The following is a 17430-nucleotide window of genomic DNA, read 5'->3' as shown; positions in this document are numbered from 1 at the left end:
GAGGGAGCGCCACACTTCGGAGGATCAGTGCTGAGGGAGGGCCGCACTGTCGGAAGGTCAGTACCGAGGGAGTACCGTACTGTCAGAGGGTTAGTGCTGAGGAGTGCCTCACTGTCGGAGGATCAGTGCTGAGGAAGTGCCTCACTGTCGGAGGATCAGTGCTGAGGGAGAGCCGCACTGTCGGAGGATCAGAGCTGAGGGAGTGGGCACTGTCAGAGGTTGAGAGCTGAGGGAGTGCCGCACTTTCAGAGGTTCAGAGCTGAGGGAGTGCCGCACTGTCGGCGGGTCAGTGCGGAGGGAGCGCCACACTGTCGGAGGGTCAGTGCTGAGGGAGCGCCGCACTGTCAGAGGGTCAGTGCTGAGGGAGTACCATACTGTCAGAGGGTTAGTGCTGAGGGAGTGCCGCACTGTCAGAAGGTCAGTGCTGTGGTTGCAGACAGATATAGAAGATGTTGATGAGGGTGTTGCTAGCTGTGCCATCACCTCCTTACCCAGAGCCAATCACATTGCTGTGGGTCTGCTGTCAAGTCTCGGCCAGGTCGGGTAAGGGTGCCCCTTTCCTTCCGTATTGGACATTAGTGACCCAGATGTTTTGTTCTGCCAATGGATTCACGGTCATCATTAGACCTTAATTCCAGAGCAGTTGTGGTGGGATTCGATCCTGGGCCCCCAGAACATTACCGGGGTCTTTGGATTAACATCTGGGTGGTAATACCCAGAGGGCATTGCCTCCCCTGAAGGTCATTGCTTCAAAGAGGACAGGGGAGTATCCCCATGCCATGCCTGAGCCCTCTATTTGTCCCACAGTCAATTGCATTTAACAAACAATAAACAGATGATCTGGTCATTGTAATCTCCGTCCTGTGGCTCTGGTTGTGGGTGTTAGGTGGCAGACCGACACGGCAGAAGCAACAAGTCACGTTTCAAAAGAGTAATAATTAATTTTACCACCTCCACCCCATCTCCAGAGGCTCAATAAACTGATGTACATTGCAAAACAGTAACCAGTCAGGAGTCACCAGGGTTTGTTGGACTTTGGATGGAATTCAAGGCTCTTTCCTCACCTCCCCCTTTCCTTGGACCAGGGGGAGGAGGTGTGGCACCGTGGCTGTTCATATAACTCAACTAACTAATTGATCTCATGAGGTGTTCGCCCTATCCTCGCTCACTCTCTCTCACACACACACACACACACACACACATACACACACAATACAGCCTGTTCAAAAGTTAAACCACAGGTTGGAATGCAGCTGAGGCAGGCAGGATAGACTCAAGTGCAAAGGCCTCCTCTCGTTGCTGTGTTGGCTGAATGGGGCTAAATGGCCTCCTGCTGTTCCTATGTGACAGGCGTGAGGAGGGGGCTGAATGGCCTCCTGTTCTGTGTACCAGGCTAGAGGAGGGGACTGAATGACCTCCTGTTCCTGTATAACAGGTTGGAGGAGGGGGACTGAATGGCCTCCTGTTCCTGTGTAACAGGCTGGAGGGGGGGGCTGAATGGCCTCCTGTTCCTGTGTAACAGGCTGGAGAAGGGGGGGGGAGGCACAATGGCCTCCTGCTGTTCCTGTATAACAGGCTGGATGAGGGGGGTGCTGAATCCTGTTCCTGTCAAACGGGCTGGGGGGGAGCTGAATAGCCTTCTGCTGTTCCTATGTAACAGGCTGGAGGAGGGGGGCTAAATGGACTCCTGTTTCTGTCAAATGGGCTGGGGGGGGCTGAATGGCCTTCTGCTGTTCCTGTATAACAGGCTGGAGGAGGGGGGGCTAAATGGCCTCTGTTTTTGTGTAACAGGCTGGAGGAGGGGGTGCTGAATGGCCTCCTGCTGGAGGAGGGGGGTTTACTGAATGGTCTCCTGTTCCTATATAAGACCCCAGTGAGCTGAAAAGCCCACTCTAATTTTTCCTGATGCCTGGTACATTGACCCTTTTTAATATCAGAAAGTGCAGTCAAGTGGGAAAGAGACCAAGCGATTCTGTGTGGAGAGCACTGCTTTTCAAAAGGTGTTTTTCTTTCCCAAACCGCAAATTTGCAAAAATTCTTTCCTGTTGGCAGCGAGATGGGGAATTTGAGATTCTGTCTCATTAGTGTAGGAGAAATCCACACTGTCACACAGGATTCTCAAGTTTAATTCTCTCTTCTGTAAAGTCAGAAAGCAAACAAAATAATGTTGGTTTATTCTGCTTCTTCCCCATATCAGGTTTGTCCTCAGAGTGTTCTACAGACAATGATGTGCTTCTGAAGTCAAGTTATTGTTGCAATGCAGGTGTATCTGCACAGACAGCTCCCATTAATAGTGATCTGATCTTTACGGTGATATTGGGATAGATACTGACCACAACACACAGTGACAAACACCACTGTGTGCTAGCCCATCACCTTGCCACAGTGCCAAATCACCCACTTTGAGGGCACATTTGGTCTATTACAATCAACAAAGAGGGTAAATCATCTGAAACACTGATCCTCTGATACTGCTGTACACCCAGAGTAATGACCATCGACAGTGCGGCACTCCCTCAGCACTGACCCTCCGACAGTGCCCACTCCCTCAGCACTGACCCTCCGACAGTGCCACTCCCTCAGCACTGACCCTCGACAGTGCGGCACTCCCTCAGCACTGACCCTTCGACAGTGCGACACTCCCTTAGCACTGACCGTCCGACAGTGCAGCACTTCCTCAGTACTGACCCTCCGATAGTGCAGCTCTCACTCAGTACTGACCCTCCGACAGCGCGACTCTCCCTCAGTACTGGTAGGAAGTGAGGAATACAGATGCTGGAGATCAGAGTCGAGAGTATGATGCTGGAAAAGCACAGCAGGTCAGGCAGCAACCAAGGAGCAGGAGAATCAATGTTTTGGGCATAAGCCCTTCATCGGGAATCCCTCAGCACTGATCCACCGACAGTGCCCACTCCCTCAATACTGACCCTCTGACAGTGCCCACTCCCTCAGCACTGACCCACCGACAGTGCCCACTCCCTCAATACTGACCCTCTGACAGTGCCCGTTCCCTCAGTTCTGACCCTCCGACAGTGTCACACTTGCATATACTAATCCTCTGACAGTGCCTGTTCCCTCAGTATTGACCCTCAAATAGTGTCCACTCCCTCAGTACTGACGCTCCGACTGTGTCGCACTCCCACAGTACTAACCCTCCAACAGTGCCCATTCCCTCAGTACTGACCCTCCAACAGTGTGGCACCCTCTCAGTACTGACCCTCTGATAGTGCCCGCTCCCTCAGTCCTGACCCTCTAACAGTGTCGCACTCCCTCAGTACTGGCCCTCAGTCAGAGCAGTATTCCCTCAATACTAACCCTCTGAGAGTGAGGAACTCCCTCAGCAGTGCCAGCTCTCCCTCAGGACGGACCCTCTGATAGTACCAGCTCTCACTCAGGACTGACCCTCCCACAGTGCCAGCTCACCCTCAGTATTGACCCTCTGACAGTGCGGTAGAGTAGTTTGTGACAGCGTGGCCGACAGCACTCACTCACCTCTGGGTGTTAATCTCTCCCACTACGGCTCACTCACTGGCTGTCCTGACTTGGTGCCTGCGAGAGAGACAATTGTATCTTGAACAGCGACTGCTCGAGTGTAACTTGAGTGAGCGGGTTAAACTTTAACGTGAGAGACACGGCACAAAGCCAGAGGGAGGCGGTGATCGCCGAGCTGGCCTCCCATTGGCCAAACCGGGCGCAAACTTTCCACCAATGGGAGAGCCGCGAGTCTGCCACAAACTTTTCCCTGTTTCAAACCGCGAGTCAACGCCCAGGAAATTGAGCAACTTCTGGGCTACAGAGTGTATTCATTCGGAACTGACCTGCCAGTGCTCACTCATTGCTGAGAAACTAGGGCCCCATTCTCAAGCCGTTTCCTTTTGGAGCGCCCAGTCCAAATTGTGAAAACTCCTTTGGGCCTCTCAGTGGGGAATCATCAATTTCTCAAACACAAAAGCGTTCCTTCGGCCCATTTGATCCTGTACAGCCCCCCAAAACACTCTTACGACCTGCACTCGACCCTCTTATCCACGGTAGACCATGGCCTTTCATATTATTACAGTTTAATTTCTCGTCCAGGTCCTTTTTAAAGGTTGTGAGGTTAGAGTGAGTTAGACCATCTTTCTCACTCCAAATATTTATATTCCTCCCCAAGGTCAGTGAAGTGACCTTGTGGTGAGTGCTGAGGGATTCCAGTCCTAAATGGATTGAAGGACACTGTCACACAAGTGCTGATTTGATTTCTGTGGCAAATATTCATTCCAGAGCCTCTCTGCCAACTCAAGGCCTGTCCACCATCTACAAGGACTGGATTAGTGGTGCTGGAAGAGCACAGCAGTTCAGGCAGCATCCAACGAGCAGCGAAATCAACGTTTCGGGATGCCTGCCTTGAAGAAGTTTTCCTCCTCTCTCTACAAGAATCTCAGGGAGTCCCTCTCCCACTGCAACTCCCAGGTCATTTCCTCTGCTCTGAAGCTACTCTGTGCTACTCTCTCCCCACCCCCACCCTCCTCTAGCTTATCTCTCCATGCTTCAGGCTCACTGCCTTTATTCCTGATGAAGGGCTTTTGCCCGAAATGTTGATTTCGCTGCTCGTTGGATGCTGCCTGAACTGCTGTGCTCTTCCAGCACCACTAATCCAGTATTTGATTTTCAGCATCTGCAGTCATTGTTTTTACCTTGTTTTCACCATCTACAAGGTGCAAGTCAGGAGTGTGATGGAATATTAGGCAAAAGTGAGGACTGCAGATGCTGGAAACCAGACTTTAGATCAGAGTGGTGCTGGAAAAGCACAGCAGGTCAGGCAGCATCCGAGGAGCAGAAAAATCAACATTTCAGGCAAAAGCCCTTCATCAGGAATAGATGTCGGGTTTTTTTGCCCGAAATGTCGATTTCCCTGCTCCTCAGATGCTGCCTGACCTGGGATGGAATATTCCCCACTTGCCCTGGATGGGAGCGGGTCCAGCAACGCTCAAGAAACTTGATACCATCCACAACAAAGCAGTGATTGGCACCACATCCACCGATCTCTTGTCACCTTGCTGTACGAAGGATGTTATTAAACTGGAATGGGTGAAAAAAAAATGATTTACGAGGATGTTACCGAGATTGAAGAGTTTGAATTTTAAGGAGAGGCTGAGATGATTTTCCTTGGAGCATAAGGAGGTTGAGGGGTTATCGAGATTTGTAAAACCACAAAGGGCATAGATAAGGTGAATAGCCAAGGGGTTTTTTTTCCACAGGGTAGGGGAGTCCAAAACTGGAGGACAACAGGTTTGAAGTGAGAGGAGAAAGATTTAAAAGGGACCTGAGGGGCAACTTTTTCACACAGATTAGATTAGTTTACATTACAGTGTGGAAACAGGCCCTTCAGCCTAACAAGTCCACACCACCCCGCCGAAGCGCAACCCACCCATACCCATACATTTACCCCTTACCTAACACTATGGGCAATTTAGCATGGGCAATTCACCTGGCCTGCACATCTTTGGACTGTGGGAGGAAACCGGAGCACTCGGAGGAAACCCACACAGACACGGGGAGAATGTGCAAACTCCACACAGTCAGTCGCCTGAGGTGGGAATTGAACCCGGGTCTCTGGCGCTGTGAGGCAGCAGTGCTAACCACTGTGCCATCGTGCCACACACCAAGGGCGGCGTAAATATGGAATAAGCTGCCGGAGGAAGTGGTAGAGGCTGGTACAATTATAAGACATTTGGACAGCTACATGGATAGCAATGGTTTGGAGGAATATGGGGCAAGTGCAGGCAAATGGGACACACTCATTTTTGGAAACCTGGTCAGCATGGACAGGTTGGGCCAAAGGGTCTGTTTCCGAGCTGTATGACTCCACCTGGTCCCTCCACTACCAACATTCAGTAGCAACGGTGTGTACTATGTCCGAGATGAACCACAGAAATTCACTCAAGATCCTTTGACAGCACCTTCCAAACCCACGCTGACTTGCATCTAGAAGGACAAGGGCAACAGAAAGATAGGAACGCCACTCCCTGCAATTTACCCTCCAAGTCACACACCTTACTGACTTAGAAATATATCACCATTCCCTCAGTGTCACTGGGTCAAAATCCTGGAAGTGCCTTCCTAATGGCAGGGGGGTGGGGGGGGGGGTGTTCCTATGTTCCACAAACTGCTGTGGTTCAAGAATGCAGCTCGTCACTACCTTTTTGCGGGCAGTTAGGGATGGACAGTAATTATTGACCCAGCCAGCAACACCCAAATGTCAGAGAGGAATAAAGGGTACCTGAAATAGGATGGCATGGTGGCTCAGTGGCTAGCACTGCTGCCTCACAGTGCCAGGGACCTGGGTTTGATTCCATCCTCGGGTGACTGTGTGGAGTTTGCATGTTCTCCCTGTGTCTGCGTGGGTTTCCTCTGGGTGCTCTGGTTTCCTCCCATAGCCCAAAGATGTGGAGGTTAGGGTGCATTGGCCATATTAAATTGCCTATAGTGTTCAGGGATATGCAGGTTAGGTGGGTTAACCAAGAGAAATGCAGAGTTACAGGGATTGGGTGTGATGCTCTTGTGAGGGTTGGTGTGGACTTGAATGGCCTGTTTCCGCACAGTAAGGATTTTGTGATTCGACATTCTAAGGACCGCAGGAACTGAGCCAGAGACAATAATCTGCATTTAATTAGTACCAAAACAGATAAACATGTCCAAATGAGTCTTTTTATCCAAAGGAGCTTTGGATATTCAAACAAAACTTGAGGGTTATAGGGAGAGAGTAAGAGTGTGCAGTTTAAGATAATCGGGCATTCGCTTGACTCACTGATAGGCCCACTGCTCCAGTTCAATGTACTCACAGGAGTTTAAATCAAACTGAAATTGATCTTAAGCCAAACAACACATCCTGGGGCAGGTGACCAGGGGTTCAGTTGAAACAGGGATGTTTTAAGGAGCAACTGAAGGGAGGTGAGAGATAAAGCAGCGAGGGGGCGGGGGCAAAATGGGTTGAGGAAATTGCTGACTTCCGAGCCCAATGCAGCTGTAGGCTGGGCCGCCAGGGGTGCAGCGATGGTGCGGAGGGGCTGCAGAGATCATGGAGAGATTGTAAGGACTAGAAGGGGACACAGAGACAGGGAGGGATGTAGGGGCTGGGGGGGGGGGGGGCTTACAAGAGATAGGGAGGGGGATGTATGGGCTGGACGGGGTTACAGAGATAGGGAGGGGTGTACGGGCTGGAGGGGGTTACAGAGATAGGGAGGGGATGTAGGGGCTGGAGTGGGTTACAGAGACAGTTGGCGTATGGGGACTGGAGGAAGTTAGAGAGATGAAGGGGGGTGTACAGGCTTGAGAGGGTTACAGAGATTAGGAGGGGTGCAGGGGCTGGATGGGGTTACAGAGTTCGGAAGGGGTGTAGGGGCTGGAAGTGGTTACAGGGAAAGGGAAGGGTGTAGGCGGTTACAGAGATAGGGAGGGGTGTAGCGGCTGGAGTGGTTTACAGAGACAGGGAGGGGTGTAGGGATTGGAGGGGATTACAGAGACAGGGAGGGGTGTAGGGATTGGAGGGGGTTACAGAGATAGGGAGGGGTGTGGGGGCTGCAGTGGGTTACAGAGATAGGGAGAGGTGTAGGGGCTGGAAGTGGTTACAAGGAAAGGGAGGAGTGTAAGGGCTGGAGGTGGTTACAGAGACAGGGAGGGGTGTAGGGGCTGGAGGTGGTTACAGGGTTAGCGAGGAATGTAGGGGCTGGAGGGAGTTACAGAGATAGGGAGAGGATGTAGCGGCTGGAGGGGGTTACAGGGATAATAATGGATGTAGGGCTGGAGGAGGTTACAGAGACGGTTGGGATATGGGGACTGGAGGAAGTTAGAGAGATGAAGGGGGGTGTACAGGCTGGAGGGGGGTTACAGAGATAGGGAGGGGGTGTAGGGGCTGGAGGGGGTTACAGAGATAGGGAGGGGGTGTAGGGGCTGGAGGGGTTTACAGAGATAGGGAGAGGTGTAGGGGCTGGAGGTGGTTACAGGGATAGTGAGAGGTGTAGGGGATGGAGGGTTTACAGAGATAGGGAGGGGTGTAGAGGCTGGAAGTGGTTACATGGATAGGGAGGGGTATAGGGGCTGGAGGGAGTTACAGAGATAGGGAGGCGTGTAGGGGCTGGTGGTGGTTACAGAGACAGGGAGGGGATGTAGGGGCTGGAGGGTGTTACAGAGTTAGGGAGGTGTGTAGGGGCTTGAGGAGTTTACAGAGATAGGGAGGGGGTGTAGGGGCTGGATCCGGTTACAGGGATAGGGAGGGGTGTAGGGGCTGGAGGTGGTTACAGAGATAGGGAGAGGGGGCTGGAGTGGGTTACAGAGATAGGGAGAGGGTTACAGGGATAGGGAGGGGTGTCGGGGCTGGAGGGGTTATAGAGATAGGGAAGGGTGTAGGGGCTGGAGATGGTTATAGGGAGAGGGAGGGGATGTAGGGGCTGGAGGGGGTTACAGAGATAGGGAGAGGTGTAGTGGCTGGAGAGGGTTACAGGGATAGGGAGGGTATGTATGGGCTGGAGGGGGTTACAGGGATAAGGAGGGGTGTAGGGGCTTCAGGTGGTTACAGGGATAGGGAGGGTATGTATGGGCTGGAGAGGGTTACAGAGATAGGGAGGGGTGTCGGGGCTGGACTAGTTTACAGAGATAGGGAGTGATGTAGGGACGGGAGGGAGTAACAGAGATAGGAAGGGGGTCTAGGGGCTGGAGGGGGTTACAGAGATAGGGAGGTGGTGTAGGGGCTGGAGGGGGCTACAGAGATAGGGAGGGGGTGTAGGGACTGGAGGTGGTTACAGGGATAGGGAGGGATGTAGGGACTGAAGGGGGTTACAGAGATAGGGAGGGGTGTAGGGGCTGGAGGGGGTTACTGGGATAGGGAGGGGTGTAGGGGCTGGAGGGGGTTACTGGGATAGGGAGGGGTGTCGGATCTGGAGGGGTTTCACAGAGATAGGGGGGAGATGTAGGGGCTGGAGGGGGTTACAGGGAAACGGAGGGGTGTAGCGGGTTACAGAGATAGGGAGGGGTGTAGGGGCTAGAGGAGGTTACAGAGATGGTTGGGGTATGGGGGCTGGAGGAGGTTAGAGAGATGAAAGTGGGCGTACAGGCTGAAGGGGGTTACAGAGATGGGGTACAGTGTAGGGCTGGAGGGGGTTAGAGAGGTAGGGAGGGATTTGGGGCTGGAGGAGAGTTCAAAGATGGGGGGGTGTGGGGACTGGAGAGAGTTACAGAAATAGGGAGGGGTGTAGGGGCTGGAAGAGGGCTCAAAGATAGGGAGGGGTGTGGGGCTGGAGGGGGTTACAGAGATAGGGAGGGGGTGTAGGGGGTAACAGAGATAGAGAAGGGGTGTAGGCGCTGGAGGGGGTTACTGGGATAGGGAGGGGTGTCGGATCTGGAGGGGTTTCACAGAGATAGGGGGGAGATGTAGGGGCTGGAGGGGGTTACAGGGAAACGGAGGGGTGTAGCGGGTTACAGAGATAGGGAGGGGTGTCGGGGCTGGACTAGTTTACAGAGATAGGGAGTGATGTAGGGACGGGAGGGAGTAACAGAGATAGGAAGGGGGTCTAGGGGCTGGAGGGGGTTACAGAGATAGGGAGGTGGTGTAGGGGCTGGAGGGGGCTACAGAGATAGGGAGGGGTGTAGGGACTGGAGGTGGTTACAGGGATAGGGAGGGATGTAGGGACTGAAGGGGGTTACAGAGATAGGGAGGGGTGTAGGGGCTGGAGGGGGTTACTGGGATAGGGAGGGGTGTAGGGGCTGGAGGGGGTTACTGGGATAGGGAGGGGTGTCGGATCTGGAGGGGTTTCACAGAGATAGGGGGGAGATGTAGGGGCTGGAGGGGGTTACAGGGAAACGGAGGGGTGTAGCGGGTTACAGAGATAGGGAGGGGTGTAGGGGCTAGAGGAGGTTACAGAGATGGTTGGGGTATGGGGGCTGGAGGAGGTTAGAGAGATGAAAGTGGGCGTACAGGCTGAAGGGGGTTACAGAGATGGGGTACAGTGTAGGGCTGGAGGGGGTTAGAGAGGTAGGGAGGGATTTGGGGCTGGAGGAGAGTTCAAAGATGGGGGGGTGTGGGGACTGGAGAGAGTTACAGAAATAGGGAGGGGTATAGGGGCTGGAAGAGGGCTCAAAGATAGGGAGGGGTGTGGGGCTGGAGGGGGTTACAGAGATAGGGAGGGGGTGTAGGGGGTAACAGAGATAGAGAAGGGGTGTAGGCGCTGGAGGGGGTTACAGGGATAGGGAGGGGTGTGGGGCTGGAGGGGGTTACAGAGATAGGGAGGGGGTGTAGGGGGTAACAGAGATAGAGAAGGGGTGTAGGCGCTGGAGGGGGTTACAGGGATAGGGAGGGTTTTAGGGGCTGGAGGTGGTTACAGAGATAGGGAGGGGCTGGAGGGTGAGAGAGAGATGAGGATTGGCGTACAGGCTGGAAGGGTTACAGAGATAGGGAGGGGTGTACAGGCTGGAGGAGGTTACAGAGATAGGGTACCGTGTAGGGCTGGAGGAGGGTTCAAAGGTAGGGAGGAGGTGAATCAATGAGGGATTTGAAACCAAGCGGAGTGTTTGGTGTTGGTCGAGTTGGAGTACAGCAGGCGCTCGCTGGCAGGTATCTCACTGGATGAAAACAGGGGCCAGAACGTTTTAGGTGTATTGTTGTTTATTTAAAAGCACAGGCTGGTCTGTGTGGACAGAAGTCTAATGACTAATTGCACAATTTATTGATTGCTCCAAGGTCCAGGGTCATAGTCTGGCTGTCGCTGAGGACAGAATTCCATCAGGCCCCTTCGATTTATCAGTGACCCTCAGGATAAATAAATCAAACAGCTGACACTGCAGTTTCCTGCTGAGTCCTCACTTTAACCTCTCCCTGACAGCGTGGAAACAAGGGCAATGTGTAACCAGAGGGTCTCGGCAGCGAGGGAGGTGCTGTGTGGGCCAGAGACAGGGTAAGGAGGACAGGAGGGAGAAAACAGGAGAGAGGCCAATGGAGAAGAGGGAGAGGATGATTGGGGAGTGAGGGAGAAGAGGGTGAGAATGCATGCAAGGTACATATGAGAGAGAAAAGAATGGCAAAGGAGAGGTGGAGAAAGAGCATATGGGGGTAGGGAAGTTCGGGAAGAGGAAGGGTGAGTGAGAGAAGGAGGGAGTGTCAAGGGAGAGGGCTGGGGGGGGGGGGGGGGGGGGGAGAGGTCTGTGCTGTTTCAGTCTCATTATTTACATATAAACAGAAAATAGGAGTAGTCCATTTGGCCCTTCCTGGGGTGGGGAGGGGGGGGGGGAAAGAGGTGAGGAGGGGTTGCGGGGGGGGGGGCGGGGGGGGAATGCTGAAAGACACCTGTCAGTGTACAGATATCTCCCAGACGGAGCAGGGATGGGAGCTGAGAGATACTAGTCAGTGTACAGATACCTCCCTGAGAGAGAAAGGGGACTGAGACACCAGTGTACAGATATGTCTCTGACGGAGAGAGGAGACTGAGACACACCAGTCAGTGTACAGATATCTCCCTGAGACCGGAGGGGGGGGTGGGGGGAGAAGGATGGAGGAGGTGGTGGTAAAGGAAGGGAGAGAGAGATAACCTGCACACTGACTGGTGCCTCTCTGTTCCTCCTCCCCCTCCCCCTGTCTCTGACAGATATCTGCACACAGACTGGTGTCTCAGTTCCTCCTCCCCCTCCCCCTCTCTCTGGGGGATATCTGCACACTGACTGGCGTCTCTTTTTAAGGTTCATTGAATCACAGAATCCCCACCTTGTGGAAGCAAGCCATTTGGCCCATCAATTCCACTCAAACCCTAGAAACGACATGCCAAACAGACAGGGGAAAGAATAAAAACCCTCCACCCATGCAAACCCTCTCAACTCGGACCCAGAGACAGAACGCCAACATGAATGCTTTCTTTCTGGGCTGCATTATATAAGAAACAGGGAGTGCAGAACGTGAGCTTGTTCAGCCCACTGAGCCTGTGCTAGCTCTTTTGAAAGTCCCTGACACTTGAGATTTTGGATATGGCAAGTTTGGAAGATGCTGCAGATGAACAGAGCAAGACAGAGACTCAACAGAAAAAGAGAAAAGGGTCACTTTTATTGGGGTGAGAGCACAATACACTTCCGTCACCTTCCTCTCTTCCTCAAGAGAATTCGAACAAACCAGAAGTCAAACCTAAGCAGGTCGGCCCAAGAAGAACACCAGCATTGTGGCAAGAGCCAGCGAGCAACACAGCCTGTGGGAGGAGCAGAAGATATTATATAGGTAGATGTTCAATGTGAGGTCAGTGCTGAGGGAGCGCCGTACTGTCGGAGGGTCAGTGCTGAGGGAGCGCCGCACTGTCGGAGGGGCAATGCTGAGGGAGTGGGCAATGTCGGAGGGTCAGTGCTGAGGGAGTGGGCAATGTCGGAGGGTCAGTGCTGAGGGAGTGGGCAATGTCGGAGGGTCAGTGCTGAGGGAGTGCGCACTGTCGGCGGGTCAGTGCTGAGGGAGTGGGCAATGTCGGTGGGTCAGTGCTGAGGGAGTGCCGCACTGTCGGCGGGTCAGTGCTGAGGGAGTGCCGCACTGTCGGCGGGTCAGTGCTGAGGGAGTGCCGCACTGTCGGCGGGTCAGTGCTGAGGGAGTGCCGCACTGTCGGAGGGTCAGTGCTGAGGGAGTGCCGCACTGTCGGAGGGTCAGTGCTGAGGGAGTGCCGCACTGTCGGAGGGTCAGTGCTGAGGGAGTGCCGCACTGTCGGAGGGTCAGTGCTGAGGGAGTGCCGCACTGTCGGAGGGTCAGTGCTGAGGGAGTGCCGCACTGTCGGAGGGTCAGTGCTGAGGGAGTGCCGCACTGTCGGAGGGTCAGTGCTGAGGGAGTGCCGCACTGTCGGAGGGTCAGTGCTGAGGGACTGCCGCACTGTCGGAGGGTCAGTGCTGAGGGACTGCCGCACTGTCGGAGGGTCAGTGCTGAGGGACTGCCGCACTGTCGGAGGGTCAGTGCTGAGGGACTGCCGCACTGTCGGAGGGTCAGTGCTGAGGGACTGCCGCACTGTCGGAGGGTCAGTGCTGAGGGACTGCCGCACTGTCGGAGGGTCAGTGCTGAGGGACTGCCGCACTGTCGGAGGGTCAGTGCTGAGGGACTGCCGCACTGTCGGAGGGTCAGTGCTGAGGGACTGCCGCACTGTCGGAGGGTCAGTGCTGAGGGACTGCCGCACTGTCGGAGGGTCAGTGCTGAGGGACTGCCGCACTGTCGGAGGGTCAGTGCTGAGGGACTGCCGCACTGTCGGAGGGTCAGTGCTGAGGGACTGCCGCACTGTCGGAGGGTCAGTGCTGAGGGACTGCCGCACTGTCGGAGGGTCAGTGCTGAGGGACTGCCGCACTGTCGGAGGGTCAGTGCTGAGGGACTGCCGCACTGTCGGAGGGTCAGTGCTGAGGGACTGCCGCACTGTCGGAGGGTCAGTGCTGAGGGACTGCCGCACTGTCAGGGGAGGCCGTACCGAGAGAGCTGCACTTTTGGAGGGTCAGTACTGTGTGAAAGGGGGATGGATTCCCCTGGAGGGGGTGGCGAATCAGAAAGCAGCAACCCTGCGCCACTGGGAGGGCAGTGGCCACTGCTGTTACTACAACCCAACTTGCCAAGAGGGGATGGTCTTGTCTCAGGAAGAGCTTGAATCCCCTACTTCCATTCACAATACCTGCCTGAAAGTGCTGGTCACAGTCCCCGAGTGGGACCAATAGCGATAAGGTTCTACTTGGAAAACAGGATGGGATCGATAGGTTCGCAAGATCTTCCTGGCCCTGAAACAGAAGGTCATGGGGTCAGACCTTGGGAATTTAACATCCACCACGCGAGTGATCTTTATTCACTCACTGACAGGATATGAGTGTGTCACTGGACACACTGACAGAAGTCTCTGTTTACAGAGAGATTCTCTCCTTGATGAAGGACATCCCTGATGAGGGGCTTATGCCCGAAATGACTCTCCTGCTCCTCAGATGCTGTCTGACCTGCTGGTGCTTTTCCAGCACCACACTTTTCAACTCTGTCTCACTCTGTCAGGGACAGCGTTTAACGAGGGACTTTCTCCTCTCTCTGTCAAGAGCCCTACTGAAAGAGGAAGTCTCTCTCTCTGTCTCTCAGGGACTCTATTTAAAAAGGGACTCTCTCCTCTCTATCAGGGATGCTGTTTAAGGAGGGAGACTCTCCCTCTGCCAGTACAGTGTTTAAAGAAGGAATCTCTCTCTGTCAAGGGCCCTGTTAAAAGAGGGAGTCTGCCTCTCTCTCTCTCTCTCTCCCAGGGACCCTGTTTAAAGAGGGACACTCACTCTCTCTATCAGAGACACTGTTTAAGGAGGGAGACGGACAGTGTTTAAAGAGGCAGACTCTCTCTGTCAAGGGCCCTGTTAAAAGAGGGAGTTTTTCTCTCTCTGTCAGGGGCCCTGTTTAAAGAGGGAATCTCCGTCTGTAAGGGACCCTGGTAAAGAGGGAGTCCATCTCTACCTCTGTTTAAAGAGGGAGTCTCTCTCTCTCTCTCTCTCTCTCATTGTCAAGGGCCCTGTTGAAAGAGGGAGTCTCCCTCTCTCTCAGGGACACTGTTTAAGGAGGGAGACTCTCTCTCTGCCAGGACAGTGTTTAAAGAGAGAGTCTCTCTCTCTCTCTGTCAAGAGCCCTGTTAAAAGAGGGGGGTTTCTCTCCCTCTGACAGGGGCCCTGTTCAAAGAAGGAATCTCCCTCTGTGACAGACCTTGGTAAAGAGGGAGTCCATCTCTCTCTCTCTGCCAGGACTGTGCTTAAAGAGGGACGTCTCTCTCTCTCTGACATGGGCCCTGTTTAAAAAGGAATGTCTCCCTATGTGAGGGACCCTGGTAAAGAGTGAGTCCATCTCTCTCTCTATCAGTCAAAGGCTCTATTTAAACAAGAATCTTTCCTGCTGTGTCAGGGATGGTGTTTAAAGAGGGAGTCTCTCCCTGTCAGGAGTCCAGTTTAAAGGGGGACGACACTGGCTACGTTTTCCCCAGCTGACCCCTCCTGATTTTTGACCACTCACCCCTTCCATTCATTTGTGGCGAGCAGGTATTGCCTTGAACTCTCCTTCCTGACGTCCAGCGAGCAAAATGTGGCAAACTCCTTCGCGATCTCCGCAGGAGTCGAACTCCAGCCTCGACGTACCTTCACCAACAGGATAGGAGGTCGCTCGGCCTGGGGGTCAGGCCCCGAGAGGGACTGGGAAATACAGCATTTACAGCCAGTGTCAACAATCAGCACACCGAGGATAACACTGTTAGAGACGGTGGAAAGCTCCCGCTACACTTAGCTGCCTGTACAGTGATTCATCAAACACACTCAGGACAGAGACAACATTGTGTTAGGAGATGGGACACAGAACAATACAGCACAGGGACGGGCCCTTCGGCCCACAATGCTGTGTTGAACAGGATGCCAAATTAAACTAATCCCTGCTGCCTGCCTCTGTTCCATGTCCCACGTTCCTGCAGACTCTGAGCTTCTCTAAAAGTCTCTTAGACACACTCCTGTCGTATCTGCCTCCGCCACCACTCCTGGCAGTGGGTTCCACACACCTACCACTCTCTGTGTAAACATCCTGCCCCTCACATCTCCTTTGAACTTTCCTTCCCTCACATTGAACGCATGCCCCCTAAATTTAGACATTTCACTTTGGGAAAAGCATTCTGACGATCAACCCTAACTGTGCATCTCAGAATTTCTTGGACTTTTCTTCAAATCGCCCCTCAGCCTCCGTCACTCCGAGAAAACAACCTGGGTTTTTTCCTGATTTGGAGATGCCGGCGTTGGACTGGGGTGTACAAAGTTAAAAAATCACACAACACCAGGTTATAGTCCAACAGGTTTAATTGGAAGCACTAGCTTTCGGAGTGTTGCTTCTTCATCAGGTGGTTGTGGAGGGCACAATTGTAAGACAGAATTTATAGCAAAAGTTTACAGTGTGATGTAACTGAAATTATACATTGAAAAATACCTTGATTGTTTGTCAAGTCTCTCAGCTGTTAGAATGACAATGATCGTTTCGCTTCTTTCATATGTAAATCACAATTTATTTTTTAAAAGTTACATTCTCAGGTTAACTTTAACAATTGGTGTCAGTCCAGATAATATGTTGAAGGTGTTCGCCCCCAGTTAGAGAACACTTCAGTGATCCAGAACATTCAACCTCGGACCTTCGGGTGACCATCCTCCGAGGCTGACTTCGGGACAGGCAGCAGCGAAAAGTGGCCGAGCAGAGGCTGATCGCTAAGTTCAATACCCATAGGGAGGGCCTCAACCGGGACCTTGGGTTCATGTCACACTACAGGTGACCACCATTGCACTATATATACACACACACACGCACACACACACAATCCTATACATAGACATGCACACAGACACTCCCACACTCACATATGTGGACCCCTTTATACTCTCACACACACACATATACACATATATGTTTGTGGGGTGAATTTGTACTTGCAGAGTTACATTGTACTTTGCTCAAAAACTGCATGAATCCATGTAAGACTCTGTTAACTCATTTTTTAGATTAGAATCAGTCGAAATATTATGGCACAGACAACAGAACACAGGGGGCTAACACCTTCAACATCTTATCTGGCCTGACACCAATTGTTAAAGTTAACCTGAGAATGTAACTTTTATAAAAAAGTTTATGATTTACATATGAAAGTTGTGAAACTATCATGGTCATTCTAACAGATGAGATACTAAACAAATAATCCAGGTCTTTTTCAATATATAATTTCAGTTACATCACACTGTAAACTTTTGCTATAAATTCTGTGTCCTATGATCTTATACTCCACAGCTACCTGATGATGGAGCAGCGCTCCAAAAGCTAGTGCTTCCAAATAAACCTGTTGGACTATAACCTGGTGTTGTGTGATTTTTAACTTTCGTTTTTTCCAGCCTCTCCTTGTAGCTCATACTCTCTAACCCAGGCAGGATCCTGGTGAATTTCTTCTGCACCCTCTTCAAGGCCTCCACATCCTTCCTCTAAGTGTAGCAACCAGAACTGAACGCAAGTGTGGCCTAACCAAAGTCTTACAAAGCTGCAACATGACATTCTGACCCTTATACTCAATTTCCTGACCAATAAAGGCAAGCATTCAATACACCTTCCTTACCTCCCCTATCTACTTGAGTGGCTACAGATTGGATTCAGTAAACAGTAAAGCATCCTCTACACTCAAACAGAATTAAAGCCTGATGACACTGTCTCCATCAAACACTCTCAGGTCAAAAACAGCATGGAGTTAGAGTAAAGGTCCCTCTATTGAAGTGAAGGTAACGTTTTCCCTACTGTCAAACTGTAAACTTCCCTCTGCTTCTTTCAACTGAGAGTAAAACTTTCTCTACTCTTTTGAGCTGCAAGTAAAGCTGCCTCACCACAGTCCCCATTGAACACTCCCAGGAAAGGGACAGCACAGGGTTAGACTTAAAGTAAAGCTC

The 17430-nt window shown here is 52.5% G+C and overlaps 1 protein-coding gene and 1 long non-coding RNA gene across 2 annotated transcripts in view; both read right to left on the bottom strand.

The window, feature by feature from the left end:
• The window catches only part of LOC140458897 (fructose-bisphosphate aldolase B-like), a 43381-nt gene extending 39712 nt beyond the window's left edge, over positions 1–3669 (bottom strand). Inside the window, exon 1 of the mRNA XM_072553643.1 lies at positions 3493–3669. The gene's annotated coding sequence lies outside the window, so the exon portion shown is untranslated. The remainder of the gene's footprint in view (positions 1–3492) is intronic.
• Positions 3670–12058: 8389 nt separating this feature from the next.
• LOC140458896 (uncharacterized) lies at positions 12059–15746 on the bottom strand. The gene is made up of 3 exons (XR_011953728.1): positions 14990–15746; positions 13642–13740; positions 12059–12200 (listed from the first exon to the last, which is right to left on the bottom strand). It is a non-coding gene; the product is annotated as an uncharacterized lncRNA (long non-coding RNA).
• Positions 15747–17430: the final 1684 nt, after the last annotated feature.

Source organism: Chiloscyllium punctatum, chromosome 34, assembly GCF_047496795.1.
Source record: "Chiloscyllium punctatum isolate Juve2018m chromosome 34, sChiPun1.3, whole genome shotgun sequence".
Lineage (NCBI taxonomy): Eukaryota > Metazoa > Chordata > Chondrichthyes > Orectolobiformes > Hemiscylliidae > Chiloscyllium > Chiloscyllium punctatum.
Note: the sequence above shows the minus strand (reverse complement) of the source record. Positions and strands in the feature narration are given on the sequence as shown.